This window comes from Drosophila navojoa, chromosome 5 (assembly GCF_054131105.1).
Source record: "Drosophila navojoa isolate 15081-1374.11 chromosome 5, UAZ_NAV_1.0, whole genome shotgun sequence".
NCBI classification, from domain to species: Eukaryota; Metazoa; Arthropoda; class Insecta; order Diptera; family Drosophilidae; genus Drosophila; species Drosophila navojoa.
Genome location: NC_142893.1, coordinates 20897143 through 20913287, shown reverse-complemented (window position 1 = coordinate 20913287; position 16145 = coordinate 20897143).

Genomic DNA, 16145 nt, shown 5'->3' with positions numbered 1-16145 from the left:
CCAACAAATTGTTTTCAGTGTATGCCAGCTATAAATAAGAATGCTATACCTATTAACCGTAAGTTAGATTGTAAATGTCCGTAGTTAGTCTGACGAATGGCCCCGAAATTGTCTGCAAATATTTCATTTAAATTATAAATAAGCAAAAGTTAAGTAAATAGCAAATGTGAATAACCTTTCGGACGAATGTGAATTGCTGTTTCTGGACGGGGTGGAGTGGAGTGGAGTGGAGTGGAGGCAGCAATAAAATATATTGTACGATTGTCTGATTATCAGAGCAACCGCAAAACAATTTAATACTAAAACCCAAACCACATGCTCTGGCACGCGCATCCAGTTCCCCTTTTGTGCGAAAACCCAAACTCTCGCGTACGGACGACCACATGCATGATAAATGCACAAAATCTGCAACAAAGTGTTGGGAACACGCACTTTCTGTGTGGTAGGGGTAGGGCTACCTTCCCTCTCCCTCACTCCATCTCTCTCTCCCTTTCTCGCCCCTTGGGGTTTAGCATTACAAGCAGAGGCCGTGTGCTCTGCGCCCTTTGACAAATGGCACAAACGCATCGAGTTACAAGAGTTGTCGAGGCTCAAGATTTGAAGATTACTATTGAAGTATTGTGCCAGGGCTGCCAAACAAATTTGTGTGCTATCAGCCAGGTAAAGGTAGCAGACGATGCAGCGGATGAAAACCTCAATAATGATAATAATAATATTATAATATCAGAGAAACCAGCTATAGAAATGCATATCGAACAATGCACAATGTGGCAAAAGGATAATGTCGAAAAGCCATTAATATGCCCGGAACATTAACATGCTGTTGTGACAGCCAGTCAAATAGGCATAGAATGGTTTCGGGCCGGTGGATGAATTATCAGACAAAACGGAAAAAGGTGCAGGAAATGCAAGCTGCAGTCCTCCAGCCGTTTGTCCTGTCTATGAACATGCAGCGCCTGTCGTCTGTCGTCTGTTGACTGTCAGTGGGGGAACGTCATTTACATGGAATGCAATAGATCGATGCATTCTTAGAAGCCGTTGACATTCCAGCCGCATAAATCAACAGACACTCGGTCAGCGCGGCGAGGGGTTGCGGGCTAGCCGCTTGCCTAGCCTTTGAGACTTTTGTTATTACAGATTGCAAAAAGGAGTTGGAGTTTGAGCTACAAATGATATTGATGCGACTATGGGAACTCAAGTATTTAGTTTGTAAGTTCATGGAAATTTATGGAAACGAAGTGTTAAGGTCCTTTGACTAAAAGTCAAGTAGATTGTGGAATAAAATAATATTTAGAATGCATCTTAAATGCAAATGTTGAAATGTATTCCGTCTATTTTGAATATATGAGGGCTAGATTAAGGTATGTCTAAAAATGTAAAAAGTGAACATTACAATTGTAAGGACAACCATCTAAAGCTACACTGGGTAATCCGTAAAGACTACCTTCTATTTATATAGGAATTCTTTTAGGTATGATTTCGCCTACAGATTTAAGATTGTGGGAGGTAATATATAAGCACAGCCATTAAGCGAGGCATAGAAAATAAATATATATATATGGAAATTTTAGTTAAAAATAAAATTTAAAGAGCAGCGCGATAAATAGCTCTTTAATGATTTATTAAGACATTTTTTGAAGGTTTAACTTCACTCCGTTTTTGGCGGATTTCTAATGATTCTCTACTTATTATCTCCTGCTAGTATATTTTCATTTCTACATTATTTCCCATATTCAGTCTGTACCATATAATATATTTCTCTTTCTGTACTTTCATACAAAACTCAATCTTTCTCTCCTTAATTCTCTACTTCACTCTCGATTTCTACGCTCTCGGTCTCTTCGTCCTGTTCCCTTCTCTCTCACACTGTCCATATCTTTCTTTATATTTAGTATTGCTCTTACTTTCTGTGTATCTGATTCTGTTTCGCATTCTCTCCGATTTTTTCTTTCCCTTATAGTTTCTTCCTTTCTATGCATCTGTTGCAACTTCACACTCCTCCTTTCTATATGTGTATCCCTTTAACTGTCAGATATCGACTTTAAACCAAGTTCTGTGATATTTTCCTCATAATTCAAAGAGATACGCTTGCCATTAGCAAAGTCTGTTGCTTGTTGACCCGTGGATTAGCAATGTTTGCCAACTTTGAATCTCGGTTAAGTCCGCAATGCAACCACAAAATCGCATAAGCACAAATAAGCTGCAGCTCGCGCTGTCTGAACCAGCGCCATTCGAAAATCCAATTTGATAAATAGAAACCAATAAATGCAATAAAAAGCAAGCGAAATGAGCTCTAACCAAATATTTTCCCATTTGCGCACAAATTTAGAGCACAAATTAGCAATATGCCCGAATTTATGAAATATGGGAAAAACGTGACAACAATAATACGATACGCAGCCCATCCGAAACCGACCCACACACCCGGAACATTAACCCCAGCAAACATTTGTTGCAACTGCCCTTCAAATGGTGAATGAAAGGCAAAGAAAAAACTGAAAGCAGAGAAAAAGTGAAGAACAGCTGAGTAACTAAAAATGAAGCCAATATAGAGCACATTATATGATTACAATAAAAACTGGGCTCGGTCAGTGCCAGAAAAAGGGCTGTATACAGGGTGGTTAGCGGTAGTGGGAGGGTGAGGGGTAGGAGGTGCAGCAGGCGTTGCGAGTGTCATAAGTGCATAAAATGTTTTTGTGTTTGGCACAAAAGCGAAGCGAAAAGTTTAATTTTCTCCAGGGCGCACAACAGTGCCGGGTAACCAAATCCGTTTAGATCGAAAAAACATAAAGAACAACATTAAAAGGTGATGGCAATGGGAGACAGATAGACTGACAGATACCCTAGAATTGTTGGTATATCTAAGCAGCGATCCAATAAATATTATAACACATTATATTAAATATTATTAATCATAATAATTATAATGCATATTCGTATATACATATTACTAATTAAATATATTTATAATGCATATATAATTTGTACAATAATATTATTTGATTTGATTTAATACATATAATATAATATATATATAATAAATATGAACAGGTTAGCTACCAAATTCGCTTGGATCGATGCATTACTGACCTTATATAGCTCTAGAAAATGTTATTTTGGTTCTAGAATCGCTCAGATCTCTTTAAGACCGTTTTGTGTTCAGCCAGTTTCATTTTCCCTTCTAAAGCTCGATTTCATTGCCAAGCATAAAATATGAGGTGAGAAAAATAAGTAACTTTTAAATATGATATTTATTCATACTTCTTAAAGTCTCCAATCTCAGTCGTATGCTCTTTTCACTCATTTCCCAGGGTATGCACAAAAATACAATAATAAATGTAACAAATGACGCACACGCTGTTACACTGTGCGAGTGCTCGGGTGGGTTCGCCACTCGGCACTCGGTACTGGGCCAGGGCCTGGGCGTTTGCAATTTTAGATGAAATGGCCGGCGGCGCTATATGAGAGCCAGATATCGTTCCTATATATACGCACACTTATTTGACTAATGTCTTTAATAAAAAATTACACACGTTGCAGACGAGAGAGGAAAGTGAAAAATTGGCAGGCCGGCAGTCGAGCCATGTAGAGCACATGCTTTATAAGAAGGGTAATGCGCACGCTGTAATACTTGCGGCTTACAAAAATTTAGCATTTCATTAGGCAGTCGTATAACCACCCCCGACAACTGCCGTGCCACCCTATACTTTTAATATTTACTAATATTGACAATACTTAAAGAATTTTTTGTATACATATATATATAATTTTTTTTAGCTCGCAAAGCTGAGGGCGGCCAATGGGCCATGGTAACCAGAAACTTTGACATATTTATAGTTGACAATGGTATAAGGGAAGGCAGGAGAAAAAAAAAAGCAAAAACAAGAATTTGTAAACCCAACCTTGACAATTGTAAAGTGGTGGATGGGAAGCATCCATGGCCGGGTTGGGAGTTGGTGGTGGCCCTGCTTTTGGGATTTACACAATATTTTTCAAGTGCTCGGTAAAGCGACCACCGCTCGAGTCCCCTGGTGACTTATTAAGGGTTGCATTTAGCGGGCTTTTCTGTCATTTTATATGCAAATTGGATTAAAAACGAAACGCGCCCGCCGTACACACAGCAACGCATTTCCACAATCCACAATCCATATCTGTCCAGTCGCATTTTCTGCTCCACGCGTTTACTAAATTAGCATTCATCTTATTGGCATATAATGCCATAAATAATGTTGCCTCTGAAGCATCGTCCTGTACAATTCCTCAATACGGTTTATTAACTGGGAAATGCTTTTGATGTCAACGATTCTCATTGCGCATTTCAGTTTAAAATTGTTGCCTGGCGGGTGGTTTTTGGGAGCAAATCCCTAAGTCTATCAGGCGATTAGATTTCCTTTATTTATAAATTTGATTAGACGATGTGTTTTTGGTTGCTTAGCTATTGTCGTCCAATTAAATATTGATTGATGAGTCTATATAGTTTGGTAGACTTGATTTTGAAATAAATTTGGAAATGGAAAATGAAATATAAAATAATTCTTTGAGCTCAAATGAATAATAATGAATAATAAAATAAAGACAATTTTTTGTCATACTCATATTATAATAAAAGGTATATTTATTATAATTCAAAAAATAATAACTTAAATCAGATGAATACTAACAATGATAATGATAAATTCTAAAATATATACAGTAATCAATAAATACTAATATTAACACATGCTCATAAAAATACTAATGCTAGTACTAAAACTAATATTAATACTAAAATTATAATACTAATATTGATACGAATATTTAAACAAATATTAATCGAATACTAATACAAATATTAATATGAATGCTAATACGAATACGTACGCTCATAATAAATGCTAATACTAATACTAACATGAATATTAATATATAGTGAACTATAGTGAATATTAACAACAATACATACATGTATACATATTAAATTCTAATTATAATACTAATACTAATACTCGTAATAAAGCCCAATACTACTACCAATAAAAACACTAATTCTCATGGTATGCAATATATATTGATAATATTACTAATACTACTAATAATAATACTAATGCTAATGCTTAAAAGAATAGCAAATTCATCCTAATATTAGTTATTAAGGCACATTGTAACATATATATTGTGATATGCCAATAAATCGTTCGAGTTTTTGTTAAACTCTATAAAATATATATAGGCAATGATAAAGCAGATATCCTTAACGACAAAAGAATTTCGTTTATAAATAAATTCCGATCAGCTGTATAAATACGTCATTAAATCAGAGTTCGAGCCGTAATTGGGGTGTTGGCTGCGTAGATGAATAGAGCCATTTTATACGCTATGAAAATATAGTTTTATCTACTTGATTACGGTCATCATGGCGGCATATTATTAACTTAATTCAACAGTAGCACGTATCATATTTATTTGGTATTGAGCCATGGCACATTGACAGCAATTTGTGTGTACCTAAAAAATAATAGCATAACTATAACAATAACAAATGTGACTATGTGAGTTTCACTCTCTATCTCCCCATTATATATCTCTGTCTCTTTCTGTTCAGTGTGGTTACCTATGGAGCTGCTTTCAGTTGGACTATTAAACTAATTTCCAGTTGTCATTGACAAGCACGCACACGTCCTGAACTAGGACTAGGGATAGGACTGAGGGTGGAGGGCTCGGGCTGAGACTCTGACTGGGAGGAGCTGGCTGCTTCTCGAACAGGGCGCAGTCACTGAGAGGCTTGTGCAGGAGAAAAACATTTCAACTATGGTAAACTTGGCTGCTTCTAGCCGACTCCAATCTACAACCTTGTAACATCCTGTAGCCCCCATTCACTCTGGTTGCTGATGAATGCTGCTGATGTGTCGCAATTGCCTCTGCCTGCCAATTCCTCCGCCTGTCAGCCTTGACTTGCAAATGAAGTTGACTTTGTTGGCACGATGCTGCTACCGGTGCTGCTACCTGAGCTACCTGGGCCACCTGAGCTACCTGAGCTGCCTATGCCTCGTAGGCATTTTTGGGGGGCCCAGTGCCGATGCACAAATTCCATATTTACTGTCAATGTTAATTGCTCCGAATTGCACTAAAGTGTTGACTTTTGTGCCGCACAGGAAACTTGCGTTCCACATGCCACACACACTCACGCACACACACACACGCAGATGCTGTTTGTGTGTGCCTCGTAGCTGACTCATGACTGTTGCAATTTGGTCAACTATTTAATGACAAGCTACGTACGTATCGGGCAGCGCTTCCAATTATGCAATTGTTTGCATTGGCCCCATTTCAAGTGGATATCTTTCGAAATGTTTTTACTAAAACGACATTCCAGCGGGAATTTTTTTCATTTATGCAAAGCTTTCAACATACTAAATTGCCAGTTGTGCAGTGTATCATTATTAACTTGTATTAGGGCCTGCGTCCAAGTTGTTGAAGCAAGTTTTGTCTTTCAGCTAATTGTTGTTTGCTTTATTTCAGTTGATTGTGGCTATAAATTGTTATAGGCAGTCCCATAAGGAAGGTTGAATATTGAAATATTTAATTAAACGGTTAAGATTTAAAAATTTGTGGTTAAAGTATAATGTTATATTATGTCATTCTTGAAAGAAAAGAAAATAAATTCAATCGTGGCTTATGTTTCATATTCCATACAGCAATAATTGTTATGTATAATTTATATTAAATTTTATTTATATGTTTTATTAATTATTCATTACGTCTCAATAAACTCTCTGATTTTATTTTATGTGAATAAAATATGTTATTTATATAAATAATTTTTATTTATTAAAATTATAAATTTATTATAATAATATTTCGTACATATAATGTGTGCTACATTTATCTATATTTATTAGTTTATTGTTTATTTATTTTGTATAATAACATATTTGTTATTATATATAATGAGTAATATCTATTACAATTAATTACATTTACTTATTTCATTTCATTTATAATTAGTTTTCAAATATATTCATTGTATAATATATATTTATTTATTTATATTATACTTTATTATAAATTATATATTTATTATATAATTTTACTATTTTTTTTTATATATCAAACATAAATTCAATTGTTTTCTTAATTCCTCTACGCTCCATCCACAATCCCTTTTAAGACTCACACCCATAAGTATCAATTCAATTCCCATTTAATTAACCCACACATACACATATGTATATGTATTTAATCCCGTGGCCTTTGCCAACTCTCACTTTCAATGTATTTATTTGCTCAATTCCTTCTTCTTCGTTTTTTTTTTGGCGCTGTCTTGAGCTGTCCCTACAGGACGTAAATAGACAATGGAGCAAATGATTTCTAGCAATTCACACTGAGCTGAGCTCGTTGCTCACTTACGAGCGATACTCTCGCCCAAGCATCATTTGCTACTTAAGGCGGCAACACATGTCGGCTTTAGCATCCTTTTCCTCTGGCTCAGGGCGCAGCTTGGGTTTCAGGTTCTGAGATTCAGGGACTCAGAGTTGGTTAAAGACATGTGGCGCACATTGTCATTGTCATTGTCAGATGTCGCCTTAGTCTCGTCTTACGCGCTGTGTTAATTATACTAATTGCACTAAATCACTTGAAAATTTCTGTGCAGGCCCCGAGAAAGCAACAACAGCAACAACAACAACAGCAGGAATATAGTCAATGTGTCTCGTTAAAAAATAGCTGAAATTAGGGCGTGTAGCACTCCATCTCCAGGGTAGGCTCTGTGAGAAAATTTGTCGTAGGAAGCGTTGGTAATCCTAGCATTTCGGCATATTTTTCACTCTGTTTCGACTTTTTGTATTTTTGCCTGGCATGTGGTACCTCAAAATAAATTACTAAATCTTAGCTGGGATAATACTTAAAAAGCAACGGCAACAAAAATCTAGCACATTTCTTACTCTTGCTTCAAAAAATAAAATAATTAATGGTAGATGCCTCAGGACTAATGAAACGCCTACAGTTTTTGTGGAGGTGTTTCGAACATGGCTTTTGGGCGGCGGGTACTAAAGAATCGAGGGGATTTTAAATAAATTGTTAAAGTTCAAGAAAAGACTGTGGGAGACATGGGAAATTTGACAGAAGTTTAGTTTCAATTCACTTCTAAAACTCTTGTAATTCTCAATGGATTTCGGTGTGATATAAATTTTAAAAAATTAAAAATTTTCATAATTATACAGGTTCAAAATTAAACTTAAAAATATGAGAGAATTGAGGATATTTATTAAATAAATTGTTAAAGTTCTAGAAAAGACTGTGTAAAATATTTGACAAAAGTTATACTTTAATATGGGCTATATTAATGTAGGTGTGTTGCTTCTTTTATTGCTCTTGTAATTCTCAACATGTTTCGGTTTTATATAAATTATTAAAATTGTTGGATATATACAATAAAGAATACATTTTTTTTATGAGACATCTATAAGTTTAAACTCTAATTTTTATTATATAGCTAATGCATGATGCTTAAATTAAAATATACTTTCCTTTAAGCCACTTACAATATTATAAACTGCAATAAAAATTAGCTGAACTCGAGCAATCCAATATGTATTCATTATTGAAGTATGGATTCCCATCAACATTGTGTTCGATAAAAATCATTGATTGCTTGCTATGGAATACGTTCCCCTAAGCTCTTTGATTCTTATGTAAGAGCAAGTAATTATTATGCGTATCAAGCGAGTCCAAGTGCAACCCTCTGGCCAGTGCTTGACGCTCATCTTGTGCAAATTCTTAAGGCCTACTTCAACTGGAGACGAGCTTCCATTGTGCAGACAACTCGCCTCGCCTGTGGAGAACCACGACCCCTAGCGAGCATAACAGATGTGTGTGTGCGCGTGTGTGTGTATGTTGTGCCAGTCCAGCCAACCCATTATCCGTGACAGCGCGCCTACACGAGCAGTGCAACCTGTTTCCTGTGTTGTGAGATCTGGCACGCAGTGTGGGTCCATGTCGTGCATTTTCACAGAATTTATACCAATTTGTGCGCAACGTTAATAACAGTAAAAGGCCTATAACAATAACCCACATCAATACGGCGGCACGTAGTCGCCGCACGTGGTAGAGGCAAAAGGACTTGCCCCGCTGTGCGACAAACAAGGTGAGTAGGTAAGCCGGCGAATGCAATCAGCAGCAAGCATGTCTATGGCTGTGCATGCACCACCCACACCACCCACATCAGCAGCAGCAGCAGTAGAAGCATGGCATGCATGCAACCCTTACCGAGAACAGCCCCATACTATCCCATAACACCCCCAGCTTTCCTCTCCACAATGCGCATTGTAAGCCGGCAAACGCGTGTCCAAAACACACGCGCGGCATCTTTGACGGTCTCTGGCATCGGGCACGGGTTAGCTGTGCACAGCCGTATTTTTGGAGGCTGGGTATTCGGCAGTTGGGTACTGGGTCGCTCTCTGGATATCTGCGTACCCAGCACCCCCTGCTCGCACTCATTATATTTGTGCATTGACTTTGCACATGCCCTGTAAGGCAGGCATCATCGTCTTTGCTGCTGCTGCTGCTGCTGCTGCTATTTGCACAAGTGTTCCATCCTTTTGCGCTTTGAACAACAATAAAAGAGATTAATAGATGTGGGCATGGATTGCGGGTTGAATGGCGCGATGGTGGCTGGCTCGATGGCTGCGTAGCTGGCTGCCCACTCGCATACTATGCTCAATAATTGGTGCCTAAAAGGCTTGCATATTTGTCTGCCGGGGTAGCGCACAAAGGACTCTCGTCCGTGGCATTCGGCAACAATGATCGATCTGCAAAATATTTCAATTTAATGAATTGCGTGCACTGTGCGTACCAAAAGGGTTGAGGCACAGTGGGATGAGATCGCTGCTTGATAAACTGAGTGAAAATATTCAATGCTATAAAATAATTCTTTAATTTAAAATGTACAGAATTTGAACAAAGACAAATTTTTAGATACATAAATGTATGTATATGTACATATGTAGTAAAAATTTAATATGTATAGTTAAAAAAATTAAATAAATAAAGTAAATAAATAATAATAGAAAATAAAATTATTAAAAAGAAGAATAATAATGATAACAACATGCTAAAAAAAAAGTGAAAAGAACACAACCTATCATATTATCCTTATTATAATAAAGTAAAAACATAAAATATTATTTTATATAATTTATATAATCAAAATTAAATTAAATGAATCCAATTCAATAAATTCATTTTCATATTGTATTTATATTTTGTAAAATTAGAATTTCCAACGCATTTTTTTCATTTATTCAGTCTTACTTTTTGTCAATTAATAACAACAACAAAATTAATAGTTGAACTTTTATTATCAATATTATTTTATTATATAAAATCCACACATAAACAGTATTTTTTAATGCACTTTCAAGTAGATCAGATTAAAGAATATGTGCCAATAAAATAAGTAAGTTTTATGTTTTGAATTGTTAAATAAATTAATTAAAAAAGTCAATCAGATGAAAATGTATTTTTAGTCTGAAAATTTAATTTTTAACTTCATTTAATTGATTATACAGTTATAACAAATTAAAAAAATAAGATTATTAGATACGATTTTCTATATTCCTGCTCTCTTTGAACTATAAAAACATCTATATAAATCCAACCCACTGTAAGCTATGTAATCGGAGCCTTTGGCTACGTCCAGAGGTCGCTGTCTACGCATTAACTGTAACTTCAACACGCTTATCGCTTATCGCTATTAATGACCAAATATGCGGCTCAAGTACGCCGCTTATGAGTCGCTCATCACGTGAATAATGTTATCCAGCTCATCGTTGGTGGTTGCTTGTCAATCAACTTGATTCAGAGGGGGCCAAAGGAAAAAGGGTTGCCTCTCCCGTTCACGTATACGAAAAATCAAGCGAAAAGCCTCGAGTGCCTCTCGACGCTTAGCTCTGATAAGAAGATGCTGCAGGCACACAATGCGAGTCAATTTCCCTCTCCGCTGTTCCACTTTATACAATTGTCAAATATGACAGTTAAATGTTGACGCTCGAGTGCGTGCGTAACAAACATTTTTTTATTTTTTACCTGGCTAAGCTCGGCCTCGCTCCTTTTGTGCCATATATACATGAATATTTTTTTTTAATTTCCAACTTTTTGGCCGCTTTCCCCGAAAATTTTCCACTTTCCACCACTTGGCACATAATTTAGTCATTTCATTTGAAATGCTCGGTTGAGTTTTGCTCATTCTTTCGCATCTTTTGTTGTTGTTGTTGTTGTTGTAGTTGCTGCTGCCCGTGAATGGGGTCTGCACTATGCGCGATCTGTCAAATGTCAAATGCATGTCAAAGGCAACATGTCAGAGCCATTTCGTACGCTTCAGATTGTGCTGCTTCTTCATATACATACATATTTTTTAACATTTCAGTTTTGTGTGAATGTGTATGTGTGTGTGTGTGTGTTTTTTTTTTTTTTTGTTAGCGGTGCAGGCGTTAAATGTATTGGACAGCGCTCTGTGCCCTGTCTGTCTGCCAGGTCTGCTCTGGTCTGGCATTGCCTGGCTTGGTCTGTGGGTAACTCTTGGCTTTTGGTTCTGCTCTCGACTGCGCTGGGGTGGGTCGATTGTCATTTTTTGCGTTGCGGCAATTTGCGGCTTTTGATTAAAAAATACACACACAGCACTCACACATTCACACTCTTGCACACATACACATACACACAGACACAGAGACACACTCCCAAAAACATGTCGAGGGAATAATGTGACTGTTTTGTTCACTGCTCCTCAATGTGGCAGAGCAAATGGCTTTTGCCTCTCGCCACCGAATGGCTTTTTGTTCTGCTCTGTTCTTGCTCTATGCGGCATGAATATTGGCGCGTAGTTTAATTTGCCCCATGACAACCTAGAAGAGCGAGAAATATAGCGCCCTGGGCCGAAATAGAAATACCAAAAGTCCGTGGCAAATTAAGTGAAAAGCCTGAAACTTATTGAAATATTGAACAGCCATTGCATTTGGCAGGACAACATATTTTTTATGAAGCTATGGTCATGAATTGTTACCCAAAAATATATATATATAATATGCTCAATGTATTGAAAATTCAAAAGTAAGGCCCTTGCCTCTTTATAGATATAAAGTGAAGTCGTGAGAGGGTGTATGAGAAGAGTATATGAAGATCTCTACATTTTCCTCTCTTTTTGTGTCTTTCTGATCAACTTTAACTCTCACTGTCCCTTAACATTTGCTCTCTTTCCCCTCTCTCCTACCTCTCTCTCTCTCAATTCTCATTCTTTTTCCCCTCCACCTCAATCAGTTTTTCTCTCTATCTCTGCCTCAATGTATTGAACAATTTAAGAGTAAGTAAAGTTATTGGCTCTAATTAGATGTAAAGTAAATTTTTATTCATTTTAACTCTCACTGTCCCTCCACATTTTCTCGCTCACTTTCCCTCTCTATATTTCTCTTTCCCTCCATCTCAGTAGGTTTCCCTCAATATCTCTGTCTCTGTATTTCTACCTTTCCATCTCTCTCTATCTCTCTATCCCTGTTCTCCCCTCTCTATCACTCGCTCCTTCTCTATACATATATCTCCTTATTTCAATTTTTCTCTGGATATCTCTCTTACTTTCCTCTCTCTCTCTCTCTATTTCTTTCTCGCTCTTTGTCTGCCTCTCTATACTTTTCTTAGCTATCTTAACAAGGTTAGTAATTATAACAAACTGACTAGACACCAGCTAAAAAGCCGCAGTTGGACGCAAAATTAGTTTATTTGTTTATTATATTTAATCGAATAGCACGTTTATCATTTTTAGCTTCCAAAGCATCTTAGCTTTCCCAACTTATATATTTAGCTGAAGCACTTTTAATTAAATGGATTTCGGAAAAATGATTAGTAACTTTTTTGGCCATTTATTATTATTATGAATACCGTAAGTATTAAGTGTGTTAAGTTAAGTTGACATTACCACCTACTCCTCTTAGACTTCCTCCATCTGCCGAAACTTTTTCTTCAATCCAACCACCATATTTACTTCTAAGTACAATGATTTCTCACGAATAAGCAGTTCGATAGAACTCTCTGCCAACAGGGGGAAGGTAACTGTAACAACTCGTAGCTCTCGATTTGAGTACCTCGATTCATATTTCCTCAAATCAAAAGACCCTTCGAGGACGCTTTCCAATCTCAACTACAACCAATTTCACTTAGTCCAGAGCCCACAAGGACTTTCGGAAATATTAATAAAGTGCAGGCCTAACCATGTGATCATATTTTACATGCCATTTGCTTTTGCCATTGTCACCGCAGCTGTTATGATTTTTTTCCGTTCCCTTCCGTCAGAATTGTTAGGTCCTGTCAATGCTCTAATTGCTCCTCCCACAGAGCGTCCGTAACATTAATCACAAGAACTCAACTCGTCTAAAAACAAAGACAAAAAAACAAGAGAAGCAATGGGAAATCACAGTCATTTGCTAAGCGATTGAGGGCCAGCACCAGGTCCGGGTCCAGACGAACCCTCCCCCACCCTTCCCACTAACACCTCTCATCCCATGCGATACCAGCGTTTGAGTTATTGTCAGCTCTGGCTGGGCATTCTAGATGCATTCGAGTGTAACGCGAACTTCTCGATTTTAGTTTTTTTTCGCAGGCCTTTAAGCGGACACCGCAATGAAACGAAACGGAATGGAATGGTATGGAATGTTGTCGCGTGCACCGCCGGAACTGACGCAGGAAGCGCCGTACATCAGGCGAACGCGTTGACAATGCACCCGGAGAGGTCGCCCGGAATAGACAAGGGCCAGAATATACGCAGCACAGCTATTGGGCTTGATAGATGGCCGACTGGCAGATGGTCTGCGGGGGAGTGGGGGGCCATGGGTCTTATAGGCATTGCGGCATTATTAGCTGTCAGTAAACGGAATTGTCGCGACGCGACTTCAACGCTCTTTTTCTTACTCTCGGCAACATTTTAACATAATTGGCCTTTATGACATAAAGGCCGCATAGTATATGGGGTGGGCTGAGTAGCTCTGGCAATCACTTTTTACTACCCGCTAGCCAATTTTGTATCTGCAACTTTGCGCTTGAATGCATGCAACAGTAAAAGTAACAACAACAACAACATCCCCTCACACCTACATAGGCACACACACACACACACACGCAGGGAGAGAGAGACACAACAAGCTATTGCCGCAGTACGCGGGCCACTTTGCGTGGCTGCACTTTTCCAAGTTAATTTCGCAAAGGCAGCAAAGAGAAAGTTGAAATGCAATCAAGCAAACTGAAATTAGACTATCAGAATACCCTGTAAATAAATATTTGCGCAAGCAAGCCGCTTGATCAGTGTGCAATTAGGAATGAAATGGATTTAAGCTAAAAATAGTTGTATAATATCTATATTATTTAATATTATTTTATTAAAATTATAGAATATTATGTATTAAAAAAATCATTGTAAGCTTTTATACAATGTGTGTATATATAAAATAGAATAATGCTGGAAAATGTTTTTGAGCTATTATCTAGATCTTTAGAGAATACCCTGTAAATAGTTTAAAAAACTAGAACAACTTGTTTATCTCGAAATAAATTATAGAGTTTGTTGTTTTATTTTTAGAAAATTTAACTATCAGTAGCAAGTAATTTGTAATTAAAAACAAAAAATCGTTATTTATATTATAACTTATTATCAAGTTTTAGTAATTAAGTAATGTTCATTAAACCTTAAATACTTTTCAATATTTTTTATGAACGCTCTAAGTAGTTTACTCTGTAAATATTTGCTTAAAATTCAGCTAATTCTTGTTAACAATATACCCCATAGAGACATTTTACATATCGAGTTAATAGCACGAAAGAAAAGTATGTATTTTTGCCTCTTCTTTTGCGCAGAAAATGGCTTGGAAAATATTTTTCAATCACTTTAATTGTGAGCAGCAGGGAGGCAGCGCTTCAGATACATCAAATTGCATTGGTATATGTTAGGGTATTGGTTAGCTCGGGCATATGTTGTTGTCGTTGTTGTTGTTGTTGTTGTTCTGTTGGACAGGCTGACAGGCCCGATTTGATACCCTGCCACTGTCTTGACCTCCCCGCTGCCCCGTTCCCCGTCTGCCTTCTCCTTTTCCATAAACAAACTCCGGCAAGAGCAATGCAAATTTAATGTTGTCAAGCTGTCGTATCATACTGAAATATGCGCATGACTCGCTACCTACCCTGCCCTGCCCTGTCCCCCTGCCATATGAGAGCCCTCAAAGGCATGGGGACAATGTTATTGGGGTTGTGTATTCGTACTAGTCATATGTCCAACCACCCAAGACGTAATACGAAACGAGGCGGCAGTCACGCCTTATAGCATGCATGGCACTTACTTAGAGCCGAGGTGGAGATAAATGGGGGGTTAAGACCCGAGTATAGCTTACTTATTTTAAGATAAAGCCGGCAAGTAACAAAGTCTAAAAAAAAGGGTACAAATTTCCTGTGCTTCCGTTTCGCCTGTCTGACATTGCTGACAGTGGAGAGTGTTAACCCAGGGGCGGGAGCTGAGGCCCCCTTACCTCAATGCATATGAATTCGGGTTATTATCTCCTGCAATATGGCCAGACCCCCGTCTCTCCAGCTACAGCTCCCAGATTATATAACTGCCGGGCATTTGTAATAAAACTCAAGCGCATAATTGTTTGCCATATTTCTAAACCTGTGGCAGGGGCAACGGCTCCCAGTTGCATACTTTTCGGGGGGAAACATACCCTCCATTCCCTAACCCCTAGGCCAATTTATGAGCAGGTGGAATTTTTAAGTAGTGCATGTCGTACTCGGGTTGTTCTCGTAGTTGCGCTGATTTTCGAGCTGATTGCTTTAGAATTTTTGATGAAGCTGCGTTTTTACACAAACACACACACATACATATGTGCACACACCCACACACACGTTCACCACTTCTACGCGTTCAGTTTTGGAAACTAGGCAACAGCCATTGCAGCCGGTGCTAATAATTATGGAAGGTGTGAATCGCTTATGCTTCTCTGAGCAATTTTCAAAGGGTTAATTTTATTTTACTTCTATAGGAATTCGACTTTAACTTAATTTAAGAACAGTGGGTTTTATATGAATTATAATTTCAAATTTTATTACATGCGCTAGTGGAATTTAGTCTTATTATTTTTTTT